Source organism: Rhinolophus sinicus, chromosome 17, assembly GCF_057876585.1.
Source record: "Rhinolophus sinicus isolate RSI-liver-muscle chromosome 17, RSI-T2T, whole genome shotgun sequence".
NCBI classification, from domain to species: domain Eukaryota; kingdom Metazoa; phylum Chordata; class Mammalia; order Chiroptera; family Rhinolophidae; genus Rhinolophus; species Rhinolophus sinicus.
This window is the reverse complement of record NC_142517.1, coordinates 168,598,152-168,614,112: the sequence shown is the minus strand read 5'-3', so window position 1 is coordinate 168,614,112 and position 15,961 is coordinate 168,598,152. Positions and strand designations below refer to the sequence as shown.

The 15,961-nt window shown below is 37.1% G+C and overlaps 1 protein-coding gene across 2 annotated transcripts in view; it reads left to right on the top strand.

Annotated features, from left to right (window-relative positions):
- Positions 1 to 15,961, top strand: part of CERKL (CERK like autophagy regulator) — a 109,789-nt gene that overhangs the window by 4,848 nt on the left and 88,980 nt on the right. The gene's annotated exons all lie outside the window — the stretch shown is intronic.

The window sequence follows — 15,961 nt, the reverse complement described above, 5'->3', positions numbered from 1 at the left end:
CAGAAATTTATTCTCTGATAGTTTTGGAGACCAGAATTCAGAAATCTGGGTGTTAGTCGGGCCATGTTCCTTCCCTCTGAAGGCTCTAGGAGAGAATCCTTCCTTGCCTCTTTTAGCTTCTGCTGGCTCCTGGTGTTCCTCAACTTGTGGTAGCCCATCTCCAATCTGCCTCTTTACATGGCCTGCCCTTCTGTGTATCCTCTCTTTTTATAAGGAAAAAGTTATTAGATTTAAGGTCCACCCCAAATCCAGGAAGATCTTGAGACCTTTAAGTTAATTACATCTTATATTTTACAAATAAGGTTACATTCTGAGGTTCCAGGTCGACTTGAATTTTGGGGAGCACTATTCAACCAGGTGTGATCAAAGTGGGAAAAAAATTCTAGGTTGATGGAATTAAATGAAGGTTGAAAATGGAAGGCCATTTTCTGGGATTAGTGACTGGTAATCTGTCAAAATGTAGCAGGAGGAGAATATTTGACAGGAAAGCAGAGACCAAAATGGGGAGAGGCCTGAAGACAAAGGTAAAGAATTTGGGTTTTATTTATTAGAGAGTATGAAGATACTCCCCCTCCCTCCAGCTTTCTTTTTATATTTATTTAAAGCTATGTCATCTAGCTCAAACTGTGTCTCTTTATCCCGAGTCCATTTTAGTGACTGTCACCCTCATTCCACATTTGCCCCCAGCCAGGGCCATAGCATAGATGTTTGTCATCTCTCTTCATAACCAACCCGTACCATTTCTTTAGCCTTACCTGAAAATGTCTGATCTTTTCTACCCTCTTTCTTAGGTTTTCAGTCCTTGGTTTGCCAGCTCTTTCACTGAAGCACAGTGATATATATGTTCAGGACTCTTATCCTAACCGCCCCTGGCCTTGCTCCTGTAAACGTCCCTTTCTAGCTGCTACCCTGCCTCTTTTCTCACTTTCTTGGATATGCTCCTAGAAAAATTAGGAGCCTCTAAGAGCTTACTTTTAATAGTTTGCTTCTTAATTCGTTCTCAACCAGTGGAGATCTGGCTTTTTTCTTCTCTCTGCTAAAACTGCTTGGGCAAAGGTTAGCTGTTACCTTCTCTAATTGCCCGATCACATGGACAAATTTCAGCCTTTACTGTTTTTGGATTACTCGTGTGACTTTGTTCCCTTGGATTCTGTACCAGCACCAGAACCTGCTTGATCAGTCTCCCAGGGGCACTTCTTTCTGTTTGCCTGTCTAGTTTTGATGTTCTCAAGGAGTCTGGTCTGGGCTGTTCTCACTCTTCTGATGCTCTCTGGGTCATATTGTCCACTGCTGTACTCATTTACCCTCTGGCTTAATATTTAATTTCTATCTTTAGTCCTGAACTCAAATGCTTCCTGTATACATGAACTTGGGAGTCCCACAAATTTAATACTTGTACATCTACATGAAAAGCAACTTTTCTTGCTCCTTAAAAATAGTACCTGGTCTTTGATTCCCTATCACAATTTTAGAACTCACTAATCAGTCAGTCTGTTGTCAGAATTTTTAACTTAGCTTTTTAGGTATGTGTAGGTTATGGTACGAAGAGTAGAACTCCTTGAAGTTTATGGTGATGGATCATAGGATTGCATATAAAAGTAGTAAACATGCTGGGTTCATATGCGAAGGGGCATTTAGGAATCTATCTGCAATGTTAGCTTTGCCAGGATTCAGATTCACTGTCTCTCCCTTACCATTTCTAATCAACCACCAATCCTGTCCACTGTATTTGCTACCTCTGCCTTCCTTCACTGTCCAGGCAATTGCTGCCTAGCTCAGGCCATTATAGTCTTTTCTTTGGCCTACTTTATTACCTCCCTTGAGCCTGTGCTTAAATGTTACCTTCTCAATAAGACTGTCCCTCATCACTTATTTAAAATTCCTTTCTCCTACACACTTTCTGGCTCCCTTTACTTCCTTATATTATTCCATGGTATGTTTTAATACACTATGTAATATTTACTGTCTGTCTTACCAACCACCACCCCTAATAGTAAATAAATGGCGTACTCATATTAGGATAACTTGGTAAGAGTTCTTAAAAGGCAGTATTTATAAAGGTATAAGCAGGATGTAGGGATAGTGAAATTCTCTTGGGACTAGAAATACAAGGGTAGGTGATTCCATTCTTAGCCCCAAAAGGGGAAGGATTGCCTGAGCCTGGATTCAGAGACTCTGTAGAGAAAGGGTCACTAGACAGGATCTGTGACGTTTGCCCTGGCTTGGATGATTTCCTCCACTAATTCCACCGGGATGGAAGGGGGCACTCAGTACCCAAACTCCCTCTTTTCTGGCCTTTACAATAGTCCAAAACCAGCTATAATAGAAACTGGAGTGCAAGGGTACCACTTGATGGAGGCACAGAGTAGGAGGAGAAGGACGGAGACTAGAGCTGGATGGAGTAAAGAGAAGATGCTCAGAACATCTGTTTTGTTTACTGTCAGCACCTTGAAGATTGTCTTACACATAAACAATCGATGTTAGTTAAATGAATGAGTTTAACTGGTCTTATTAACTTTAGTTTTGCCTATTGCATTGTAATCTGATTACTGCTACTCAAGAGTGACATTGCTTGGAAGAGAGTATCTCCTTTCCTTTTGTTAAAGCATCAGAACGCTTTAAAAAAAAATTCTTAGGCTAATATTGGCCCACTTTGCCATTGTTAGCGTCACGGCCTGAAGGTTCCATCTTGCTCATCTGCAGGGTAGAAAGCACCAACCAGAGCATAGACTGACCAGGGTGCCACTACTGTAATGTAAACTATGTGCATAAAAGGGCATCATTTGTCCAGAAAACATCTTTATTACCTACAGTGGTGCTTAATGATCTTTCTATTGGAATCTCAAATTATGGCCATTTTACTTGTAGAATCATACATGAGTTTATTCATGTTAATATAAAGTAATTACTGAGTTAGCTGTCTGTAAACTAGGAAAGAGCAAATCCTGAAGAAGTGGAAGAGGGATCAGGCGAGTTCTTTGGGACCAGATGAAAATGGTCAGACAAGTCTGGGTCATGGGACCTTGCCAGGCAAAGCCAATCAAGAGCGATGCCACAGTGTGGATAGCCCCCAACACGGTGCCTGGGACTGGGTATAAGGTGACAAAAATTGAGGAGAGCTCACGTGGACAGATGCTATAGACCAATTTGCTTATTTTGTAATTTAGCCTTCAGCTTGTGCTGTTATTGAATCAGATATTTTCAGAGATAATTTCAAAGCATCACTTGCTGCCTGTTGGCATTATTCTAAATCTCAACCAAGGCCAAACTTTTAGGAGCATGTGCTTACCAAATGGTAAGCTTCTATTTGAAATGTTACAATGAAACAGAAGTTACAAGCATTTTTGTGCATCGCCAAAGTGGGACCTGCTTACTGTACTGTGTGACTAGGTTATACTGTTTTTATCTGTTTCTTATAAAGGAAAAGCTACCGATGGAGAGAGTTAGTAATGGGTAGGATTAGAATATATTAAGGTTATATTTCTGTACACTTAAAAATGATCAACTTAGGGATATCTGTGACTAGAATGCCAAATGCCCACAAGTCAGTCAATGTCTCTCTCTCTCTCTCTCTCTCTCTCACTTCATCATTTACTAATGGAAAGCACCTTGAAGTATGAAAAGCACTATAAGGTCTTTTATAGACTTCCTACTCCAGCTGTCTGTAATATGCTCCCATCCCGTGGTGTGGGAAAGGCTTCAGGAGTGGGTCTTTGCACCCACAGGGGTGAGACTGACTTTGAGCAAATCATTCAACCCCTGTGAGTTACAGTTTTTAACCTGCAAAATGAGGCATTTGTATTATGGATGATGCTTCTTAGAGAAGAAGCATCAACTCTGTGAAGTTGCATTTTAAAGAAAATGCCTGTTTTTATAGACTTTAAGTGTTAGGATATCTTAATAAATTAAGTAAGTCTGAGTGAAGTTTGAACGATCAATCGGATCAACCTTCTGGTGTGTATGGAGAAGTGTTGTATTATCCTAGTGAATTTCTCATTAGAAGAACCACATGAAAAATACAGGACAAGCCCCTTGTTCCTTTTCCTTAGCTTCAGGGCACACCATGGTGAGAGGTGAGCCATCACCTCAGTACAGGTTCTGTCTTTGGAAAGGAGGAAACCATTATCTGATAGAAATTTGTTGGTCAAGGCTAGTCGTAAGCAGATTTTTCATGATGGATGAAAGGACCAGCTTATCCTGTCTTCATGCTATTTCATTTCCTGTACCCTCTAATCAAATTTCAGAGCAAGGATTTTATATGTTTACTTAGCATTAGAATATTTTGTTTTAAATACTTTTAAAAATGAAACAAAGGTTTCAAATCTTAATTATGGTTTATCAGTCTCTGTGTTTCACAGAATTACTATCTCAGGTTACACAACTTCATGTTGTTCTTACAAAGTGTTATTCCTACCACAACTCTGAGCTCAGGTGAATTAAAGCAGTAACTAGAGAATCTGAGAAAGCTGGGCTTCAAAATAAAGTCTTGAAAGTGTTTCTTTTATAAGAGAGTTAAAATGATGTTCTTGTGCTTTATATAAACATTTATTTGCTGGAAACAGCAACGTGAAAGGTAATGTGAAAATGAGAAAAAACAATCAATTTTAAAACAACAAGAGTTAGTGATTATGTGCGATTTAGCAGAGCTGGATGCATTGTAAGTATTAATCTGCCTAAGCTGTTTGGGAACAGATGTACGTGAAATAGATCCCAGTCTTCTGTTGTGTACATCCAAAGTGAGACATCTGTCGGTGGACCGTGTGGTCAGAAATAATGGAAGCAGGGGTTAAACCCCAAAATGACCTATTACTCACGTGAATTATTGGAGGACTAATTACTAAGTAAAACATGTTTTAATTCATCATTCTGTGTATTAAAAAGATAATACATTTAAAAATTGGTAGTATGTTTCTAAGCTGCCAAATTTGAAAGAATTTTGAAAAGATGGTGGTGAAAAATCAAGCTTACCAAGTAACTGCATGTACTGTTTATGAAGTTTTTAAATGCTTTGACAGGTCTGTTAACCTATTTTTATAAATATTGTGTGAAGCTCACATTGTATTAGTTTTTTATTAGTGTAAATTGGTTCTAACAGAAAAACAAATGTGGAGTGAATCTCTAAGCATGACTGTTCAGTTAAATGTTCTGCGATGATGGAATGCTTTGTGTCTGAGTGTCAGATACCATTGCCACCAGCCACATGTGGCTTTTGAGCACCTGAAATGTGGTTAGTGTGACTGAGGAACTTCATTTTAAATTTTATTTAATTTTAATTAATTTAAATTCATTAGCCACATACAACTAGTCGTGATCACAGTGCTAATGTATGGAGAGTTGAAAATTTTATTCCCTTTACTCAATGAGTTTAATCTTTATTTAAAAAGATTATAAAGAATTTTAATCTCTATTCCTATAGGAAGGTACAGTTTTCAAATAATTAATCTCTGGTGTAGAACTGATCTGGTCATCCTGTCATACAATCTGAGCTGCAGCTTTAAAGGTAAAGCAACTGAGTCCAGAGATGCAAAAGTGAAAAAACCCCTTTAACATATTTTGTTAGTACACAAAAAAATTGCTTTCTAATTATTGCAAATTAATTGGTGGACAGTAAAGTTGAAGTCTTGTTTATAAAAATAATTGTATTATTCTTTATGGTCATTGTGACTTATTATTTAAACTAAAATTTGGCCAGCTTAATGTTTCTTGCTATAGGATTATTACTGAAATGGTAACTGTCCTAGCCTGCATACTCTGACCCCATGAAAGTCTGCCACAACCATGTGGCACCATCGGAAGACAAGTACTTTCTAAAAAATGATCTAGTTTTGTTTTCCTCTTTATCTCAGCCCTCTCCCATATGGGGGTCTTTGGGGCTAGCATTCGTCCAGAAATGTCCACATAGGAGTTGTAAACAGTACTTGCATTGAAGCCAAGGGATATAGGGACGTACAAACTGAGAGTCAGATGGGCTGGATCAAGGTCAGTAAACCAGAAAGGTTGGTCCAGTCGGGATTGTCCAAAGCAGAAGGACCTGAAGTGAACTACAGAAGTCGAAACATGATGAAGCTGAAGAATCAAAGAGCTAGGGCACTAAATCTAGGGATCAGCCGATGGGTTGGGGACGCAATTCGGGAAAGTGGCCATCCTGGTTTAAAGGGCCAGAGATGTAGCTATAATTCATTGTGATCTCAGTACTAGGATACTCATTCTGAACCTTATTGCTTATCCTGCCTAGCCTATTACTTGATGAGGTTAATAGATTACATTTCAAATAGTGACAAATCTACAAACATCGTCCAAGTCCTCTGCACAAGCCTCTTCACGTTCTTTTGTATGACTGTGTTCCTGCCCAAGCTTGAGAAGTACTGTGCCAAAGATGGGGATAGTATATGCTGAGTGAGTTTTGGTCAGTGTGTGCACACGCAAAGGGAAGGAACTTAGTTCCAGGGTATTTCTATGTTCCCTGGTATTTTCCAAAATCAGTATATGATGAAGGGAGGTAACAGGGAAAGGAGGGAGGGAAATGGAGTTTGAAGGAAATTAAATCTTAAGCTAACTTTTGGCATGGGAACCAGAAGTTGAGGACCCTTAGTGTAATGGATGACTGAATCCAGAGGCAGGGAGGCAGGCTAGTAGGCAAGCAGGTGTGCATACCAGAAAAAAAAATTGTATAATGCTATGGACTTATGGTAAGCCTAAAGATAAATCTAAAATAATGCACCAGCTGGCATCAGGGAGTTCCTATGTAGATTCCAAGATTTTTCATCAGAAACAGTGTTCTAGAAACTTTCTCAGCTGCTACATAACAGTGTCCGGTGTTTGACTGAAAACAGTAAACCTATATTGATGTTTACTCTGCCAGGTCCTGTGCTAAGTATCTTATCTTGTTTACTCTTCCCAACAAGACTATGTAGTCTAGATAGAATATTTACCGTTAGTGCCCAGAGATGTTAAATAACTTGCCCAAGGTCATGCTCATGATGGAGTTGCTGGGATTCAAAGCCAAGCAGACCCCAGTGTCCACACTGTACCCATTAAGTTATGCTGCTTCCTCAAGCAAGAAGTCCCCCTAATGCCTTTGGGAGTCTGTCTGAAGTCTGAGTTAGTGATAGTGTAGCATCATGGTCCAAACAAAAATTAAAAAACAAAATCCTTTTATACAATAATGTCATCTGACTTCTTTCAGGCCTTTAAGAAAGATCCACCATAGGGAGTATATTCCATTCTTCTTGGCACTTTCATGTTATGAGTGGATGAACAAAATGGAATAGAGAGGTAGAAGTTTAAAAAAAAAATTTTAAACCCAATATTTATTGTGGAAAACATCAAACATACCCAAATGTAGAAAGAAGACTAAGCCTCCATGTTCAACTCAGTGACGGGTGAGGCTCTATGTAACACACTATGGAGTTTAAATAGTTTTTGAGTCCTGTCTTGTTTCATGTATGCCTTACCCTTTTCCCTTCTTTCTCTGGAATAGTTGGAAGCACTTCCTAGACATCATATATAAGTGAATCTATAAATTTCTCAGCGTGTATCTCTAGGAGATGAGGATTTAAAAAATGTAGTACACAATATAGTCACAATAACAGTATTCCAACGTACAACAATCCTCTCTATACTTAAATATCTGGTCAGTGTTCATATTCCCTGATTGTTTCTCTCTTTTTTATATATAAATCAACATTTAAATAAGGTTCACGTTGTGATTGGTTGCTGTGTCTTTTATATCTTCTAATCCACAGTTTCTTCTATCTTTTTTTCCCTTGCAATTTATTTTCTGAACAAATTGGGTTGTCTGGCCCATAGTTTCCCACAGGCATATGAAAGATTTGCTGGAGGCAAATGTCTATGAAAGATCTAAAAGGGAGGAAGCAGATTCAGAGGGACGACCTTCAGACTGTGATGCCCAGGTGACACCTGTAAAGGGGAGATGAAACAGGCAGGGCAGGGCAGAGTCTCAACCCATGATGCATGTCTAATGAAATCTTTGCTTATCTATGCTGAGAACTTGGGAGAAAAGCCTGTCCCTTAGGAGTCTTGCCTTGGGCAGAAATGGCTAAACCTCAGCTGTGTTCAGTCATGGGCTCTGGCTGCCTGGGAAGAGTGTGACCTCAGCTCTGAGGTTCCTGTGCATCCTGAAGGTACTAACGACAGGAGGCCGTCTGCTAACTGGCTTCCTTGTGGTAGAAATACAAGTTCTTCCTCAAAGGGAGATCACAGCAGCCACGGTAACCAGTGAGGTTTATTGTTATTCTCATTGTGAACTCAGGTTTTTGCACATATTAAATATGTTTTAATTCACAGCAATGACTATTTTTACTAATTCTCAAATTGTCCCAATTCTGGATTTTTGGAGAAATGGGACCCCTTTACATTGATTTCTGAGTCTTTTTGATGTTCCCTCAGCCCTCTCTGATAACTTTGTTTTCTGGAATGGCAGGATAGTCAAGGCTGGTCTTGAACATGTCATGCCTCAGACAGACGTTATTAACACTGTCATCAAGGAAGCCTAATTCCTTCTATTGGGCGGTAGCATGTAGAGATCAAAATTTGAGAACCATGTGTGCTTATTGCTAGTACTTCTTTGTACAGTCCTGTTTCCTAGGCTTTTTAGAAAACAGAGCTGGGAAGTATGTATTTTATTTTTCTAAATTGAAAATGAGTCATGGAATGATGCCGATACTTACAGTTCAGGTTCAAGACGAAAAGATTTTTACTCGTGTCCTTTCTCCTAACCTTAAAATCCCTCACTGCAACAATATCGTTACTCATTTGCTTTATCCGGCAATACATGCGCATCACAGAATGACAATACCAGTGCTACCATCAGCAATGTAATTACTGAAAGCCATTTAAGATCATTCTGTCATTTGTTGTTCTTACAGTACATACAATCAGAGTATATGCTATGTGTAGTCAAATACTGTGTTTTAAAGATACTTGGAATCATTCCTATTTGTGATGTTATACAACCCCCCTTCCCCCAACTCAGTGTGCGGAATTATTCATTTCATTTTGGGCATTGCTTTTTAAAAACCCAGGTTTGTTTTGTAATTATGTAAAATATATGGTTTCAAAGTCAAATCTACTAAACAAGCGATATTCTGAGAAGTATAACTTTTACTCTGTCCCTTCTAACATTTTCTTTTCTTCCAATTGTAGGTAGGCTTGTTTTTGCAAGTTTTTGGTTTATTTTTTTATTTTTTTTAAATATAAGCAAGTATGTACATATAGTCTTGTCCTTATCCCAGCCCTGCCCACCTTCTTAAATGCATAGTAGCATTCCATATATACTTTCTTTCCACGTTGATTTCTTTTTAAATTAACAACATACCTGGCATATCACTCTATAGAGGTATATATAGCAATAGTCCTCATTTCCTTTTATATCTGCACAATAATCTATTATGCACTTTAGTTTATTGAACCAACTCTCTATTGGAGGATTTAGATTGCATCAAGTCATTTTTGCTATTGCAAATAATGGTGTAATGAAAAACTTGTCTGGTCTCCTTTTGGATTTTTTTCCAGTGTATTTTTGGAATAGATGCCTAAAAGTGGAATTATTGACTCAAAGGACTATAATTTTGTCATACACTTAAGTTTTTGGAGCAGTTTTAGGTTCATAGCAAAACTGAGGAGAAGGTGTAGAGATTTTCCATCTGCCCTCTGCCCTCCTATATAATTTTGCTCAATATTTCCAAATCCCCTCAAAAGAATTGTGCTGTTTTGCTTTTCTGTCATCATTGTATGAGAGCATTGTATGTTTCTGTGTAGTTTCTCCAAAAGAGTATATTGTCAAACTTTTTTTAAAAAAAACAGTCTGATAGATGAGAAATGGTATCTCATCATATTTTTGATTTGTGTTTGTCTCATTAAATTATTCATGGTCTCAGCTTCTTCCTCCTAACAACAGGGAGCACCTAATATACGCTGGGGTCTCTGGTAGGTTCCAGGGATGCTACAATCACTTTGACACAATTTCTGCTTCAAAGTCTTCACAATCTGCAAGGAGACTTAGTGAAATAACCAGGTTATCTATTTTATGTGCAAATGAGGTATTACTTCTAGGGCTTTATAAATGACCATGGAAATGTAGCTAAAGGAGAAAATCATTCTGTTGGGGTACCCAGAGGGGGAGGTCAAGTAAAGCTACAGGGTAAACTTGAATGTGGGCCTTGAAGCATGATTAGGAGTGGGTAACCCAAAGGAGTAAGGAAACCATTCTAGGAAAATAATATTATAGGAAAACTAAGGAGAGAATACTTTGACCTATTTGGAAAAGAAGACCATAGTCTGTGGAGAGAGTGTATGTTAATGGGGGGAGATGACAGTGCTTTGTGATAAGTTAATAGTTTGTAAGAGGCCTTGAATATCATACTACGAAGTTGGTGTCTTCATCTGAGAGTTGATTAAGGGGTGGCAAAGGCTGAGTGTCAGAGGATATCAAGTTTTTGTTTTCTAAAGTAAATGAGTTTGGGTTTTAGAAAGGCAACCATGGGTGCAAGATGGATTACAAATGGGCTCCACATTGAGGAGCCCGTTTCAGTGGCCAATATATCAGAAAATCTGGGAGGTAGTGTGTATGTGGCAGGGAGAATGGAGAGGTGAGGCTAGATGAAGGAATATTATCAGAGGTAGAATTTAGACGATGTGGGGCTTGAAGGAGAGGAAAGAAACAATGGCGGTGCTGAGATTTTTAGCTTGGTCAATGGAATGGATAGTGGACACTGCTAAAATTAATTCTCATATCAGCAAAATGAGAAGCATCTTACTTGAAATGTATTCTACCAAGTATCAAATAAGCCAATGACTAGCAAATTGTCCAAACAGAAAGGAAATTGAGAGCATGGAAAATGCATAAGCTGGAGAAATAGCTCCTGAAGGATTGTAAATTGAACCCTATCAAGTTTAAGATCTGTGTTTTCCATGAGCCTCAGGCTCTCTCCTTCTGCGTCCTGTTTCTTAATAGATTGAGGCCACTTAAAAAAAGAAGTTTTCTGAAAATAGCTTTAAACATTATTCGTTAAATATTGGTAAATAAAGTTATCTTTGTACAGCCATAATTTAGGTATTATTGAACTATAAAAAGACTGAAATAATTTTAAACATGTCAATTATAATTTTATATGTGGAAAAGAACTGTTTATATATTGAACTCTGAAATAAATTCATTTACTGAATAAAATCTGTTTTTTGTGTAATACAAATAATTAATATGTCTTATAAATTAAACTTTTAAGCTTACTAAAGGTTACAAGCACATAATTCAAAATACGTTCTCGTGTCCATCTGTGCAGAAAGAATAAGATCAATAAAATTGAGCAGCTGTTAGCATGTATTGGTTTCCTCATATTTTAAGTATGTTTTCATGTATTGAAAGTGTAAAGGGAAGATAGTATATGTTTTGTTGTGGTTTTCATTACACAGATGAGAACTTACTACAGTTAAAATCTTGGTGGATAGAATGCATTTTTAAAGTCCTTTTCATTGCCCACTCTTTTTAGATAATGTTTTATTTAAATATTTAAGTTAAATATTGTAGATACATTTTGTGTCATGGGATTTGATTTATAATAAGCTCTTATTTTAAAGGTATAGATAAAATTTTCTATAAAAATCATATTTCCAGGTTTTAGAATTAGCTGTTTTCTTATTTAGGGGAAAACTGTGTTGGTATCCTATCTTCTGAATGAAAGACAAATCTATCACTTTCCAGGTTGTTTGAATGTTTTATATTGGGACCAAATCTACTCTGTTACTGGGCTTCATGCCATGGAAACATCTTATGGGTGAACCTAATTTTACTCAAATCTTCTTGGCACTTGAACATTTTGTTAGATGCATGCCAGACTCATCTTGCATCCAATTCTTCTGCATGAAAAAAAAAATGTGCCTTGAAATTCTAAGTGGTTTTGAAATTTAACTTTCCTAGAGTACATGGTAAGTCCCAACAATTAGTTTGGAAAGCTTTGGAATGCCTTTTGGTTTTGACTTTTCAAAGACTTTCAGTCAATAACAGTTAATTAGCATCCATTGTGTACATTGTATACTTTGGGATGATATCACTAGTTGCAAAGAAATATTCTAGAAAATCTCAGACTTCTGAGGTTGAAGCTGATATACACTTACTAAATTATGTACTGCTTTACATTAAAATAATGATTCAATGGTTACCTATTATTTAACTACTGAGTATATCAAACCAGGTTGAAGCCATTGATTTTGAAAGGAAGAATACTAAACTAACCAAGTATTATTAGTTCTAAAAATAACAACTATCTTTACCATTATTTTTGGCTAGAACAAAGAAATCAGAAAATTCACTTCGGAGGCCCCTATAAAAAGTTTAGTGTTTTTGTTGGTTTATAGTGTGCCTTTATAAGAGTCTCAATAAAATCAGTTAAATGCAAACTCTGAAAATTCAACATAGTATCATATTCAATTTACTGTTAAACAATATTATACCCTGTATATAAGCCTCTAATTTCATTTTTTCACCTTAATGGAAGCATTGGTCATTATTGCTGCCACTGATGCTCTTTTGTCTGCACATACTGTTGCAAGCTAATGTGTTGTGCATTTGATACGAATATTACCATATTGCCATAAGGAGCTGCTATTATTTTAGACACCAACTGATTCCATGATAGTGTCAGATTTCTTTAACATATGCTTATGTTTTTGTACAAATGACCCCAAGGAACATCTGCTAGCTTTGTGGTGGTATCTACTGTTTCTTTTTAAGAATTTGACCGGCCAGTTATTTTTTAACGTGAATCTACAGTATTTCATTAGAGTAGTCTCACTGTCTGGTTTTTATGCTATTGATATTAATTAACAACATTTTGAGTTAGCTTTATGACATAATTCAGAATTGAAGCTGCCTGTGCACATTATTTTAAAAATATTATTTTCATGACTGTGATTTTGATTTTTCAGTCATTGATACTTTAAAATAGAAAAGTGCCCCTTTAATAGATCCTTTAGGATCCAAAATGTTAGGTCCAGAATTGCTTTCTAATGGTTCTGAAATTACTCTTTGAGTTTTACAAAAATGTGTAGTGGTTGTGGTATATTATTGGTCAGTTAATATCCTGTGCTCATGTTTCTTAGTATGTTTGGGTGTGTAAGGGCAGACAAGGGAAAAGGAAGTGAAATTTCTATAAAGTTGTAATCTTTGCTGGAGGAGATGGGCAAAACTTCTAGAGAACATACGCTGTTGAATATATTATAGGTGGGATCCCTTCTTTTACTTTGGTATGACCTTGACTAAGAAGCAGTGATCACAGGTTTCCTTTGTCAGGCATTTCTTTTCTGTTTTCCTCTTTGTTTTCTCGAATTATTTTGAAAGACATAGCTATTTATTCAACGAAAGCAATATGGCCGTATGTTTATGATACTTAAACCTAAAACATCAATAAAATGAAAAACAAAACTTTCTTTGAATTGTAATATTTGTCCATATTTTCCAGTGGAAAATGTATACATAGATTCTTTCCAACACCCTTTATTTTCTTAGAGTACATTTTCTGTAAAATTTTTATTACCTGCACACTTGATACCAAATTTAAACCCCCAAAAGTAAATGTACATAAGAGCTGTAGTCCTTAATCACAGTGTTTGTCTGCGTTGTTAAGATAACTAGAACATCTTACTTTTATTTTCTTCTCACCTCCTTTCTGTGCATCAGCTGTTGGAGTCCTTCAGACTCTAAGCATGTCATCATTTACATCTCTGTGATCATTCAGTTGCTCTTGCTCTTAGTCTCCCTCTGTCCCTTGGGTGACTTACGTCATTAGGACAACCTTCTGTCTCCGGCTTGCCATCACTTGGCTGAAACTGAGTGAGGCCCTTGCCAGTTACCTTAGGATCCTGGATCTGCTGTGGTTTAGCTTTGGCCTCAGTGAGGTCTGTGCTTTCCATGCCAAAACTCAATTCTGTGAGGGGTGACGGGATTACTGAAAGCTTTATTTTCAGTGATAAAACCCAAGCAAGGCTGTGTTGAGTGCCTAAGTAGCTTACCTTTAGGCCTGAAATAGAGCCAAGGGCCTCAAATTCCCTTGAGAAAGAAGGATTTCCCTTCAGCCTTCTGGGCTCGACATTCAACCATTTAAGTAAGCTAGTTGCTGGACCCAAAGGGGAATGTAATTCCCTCAAATTGTGGTTTAGTTTCTCCCTCTGTGTATGATGGGAGTAGGACCAACTAAGGGGGAGTCCTCAGTGACTTTTCTTGCCTTTCATAGACAGGCCATTTACTGTTAGTCATAGCTACCCACTCCTCTGTTACCCCCTACCAAATTCAAGGCACTGGGGCAAACATAGGGATGGGGGAGGATGTTCATAAAAAAGGATTTTCAGGTGCTGGGTATATCTGGAGTTATATTTGAAGTATAAAGACTATTTAGCAATTTTCATTTTAGTACTTACTACTTCTTACACTTTTTGTTGTTACTTTTTATTAGAGGGAATTTTGTACTATCATAGTGGTGTAGAGGTGGGGAGCAGAATAAAATTTATTTCTATTAACTTTGTATGGGGTCCAGTATGATATCATGAACAGGTGGGCCCATAGTTGTTTGCTTGATGCTCTTTTTAAAAAGCCAATTTTATCATGAAGAATAGCAAAATTCACTTGTTGAAGTATTCTTTAGGAAATCCTGCATGCATGTTCACTAGAGAAAATGGGGTTTCTCCCTTAAAGGAGAAGGCTTTGTTTTGTTCTTAATAAGACACACTCTTTATAATTAAAACAAAATCCCAGTGTTAAGGGATTACTGTTTTAAATAACTGGATTTCTTTCCTTTGTTTCCCTGATCCCTATATATGAGAATAAATCTAATTGTGTCTTGGGATAATATATATTTCCAGATTAAATAATTCTCTTAACCACTGAATTTTAATCATGCCTCTCAAAGTTTATGGATGATAACACAGAAAATAATGTAAGGTCAGTAACTTGTTTTAGATTTGGGAAAGGCAAAAATACAGAAACAGGTTAAGAACAACAGAAGCTGAGGAAACACGCTTTCTAAATGGTGATGCATTGATCTTTGCAATAAATTATTTGACAATATAAGCTCATTATTTTTATAATTTTATGTAATCATGCCCTCAAATACTAAATTTAGTACTGTATATTATTTCAGATAAATGCTATCCTGAAATGATATTTTAATGTCTGAAGATAATTTACCTTACAAATGGTTAGGGTTAAAATGATATAGAAAAAGCAAATATAAATGTCCAGCACAATTATTACTTTTAGAAAAAGTTCCCAGAATAAGCTCTGTTCCCCTTTCTTTCTCTTCTTTTTTTGGAGAAGAGAGACTGTTAAGGAGAGTCCTAAGTCACTTGTGAGCCTTGGAGAGGACAAGCATTCGGGTGAGTGGTAAGAAGGGGGAGTGTTTTGCTTGTGGCAAAGTTTTTCTCCATATGGGACTGTCTTAAAACCCTCCCTTCAGGCCCTTAAATCAGAACTTGAAGTCCCAGGGAAGAGGCTGTGTTAGGACCCTGTTTCCCCAAAAATAAGACCTAGCCAGACAATGAGCTCTAATGTGTCTTTTGGAGCAAAAATAAATATAAGACCCAATATTATATTGTATTATATTATATTATATTATATTATATTATATTATATTATATTATATTATATTATATTATATTATATTCCTGGTCTTATATTATAGTAAAATAAGACGGGGTCTTACGTTAATTTTTGCTCCAAAAGATGCATTAGAGCTGATTGTCTGGCTAGGTCTTATTTTCGGGGAAACACGGGAGCTGCATTAGCAGTGGGCAGGAAGAGTGAGGTGTGAAGGCAGATGAGGGACCATTTTTATAGTTGGTCTCTTCTGTACTTTGATGAACCTTTTCAAACTGATCTATGTCTCCACTTAATCCTGGGTCATTCTTGACCCTTAACTTTCCAGGTATAGCTGTGCTGGATCCTCCTGGG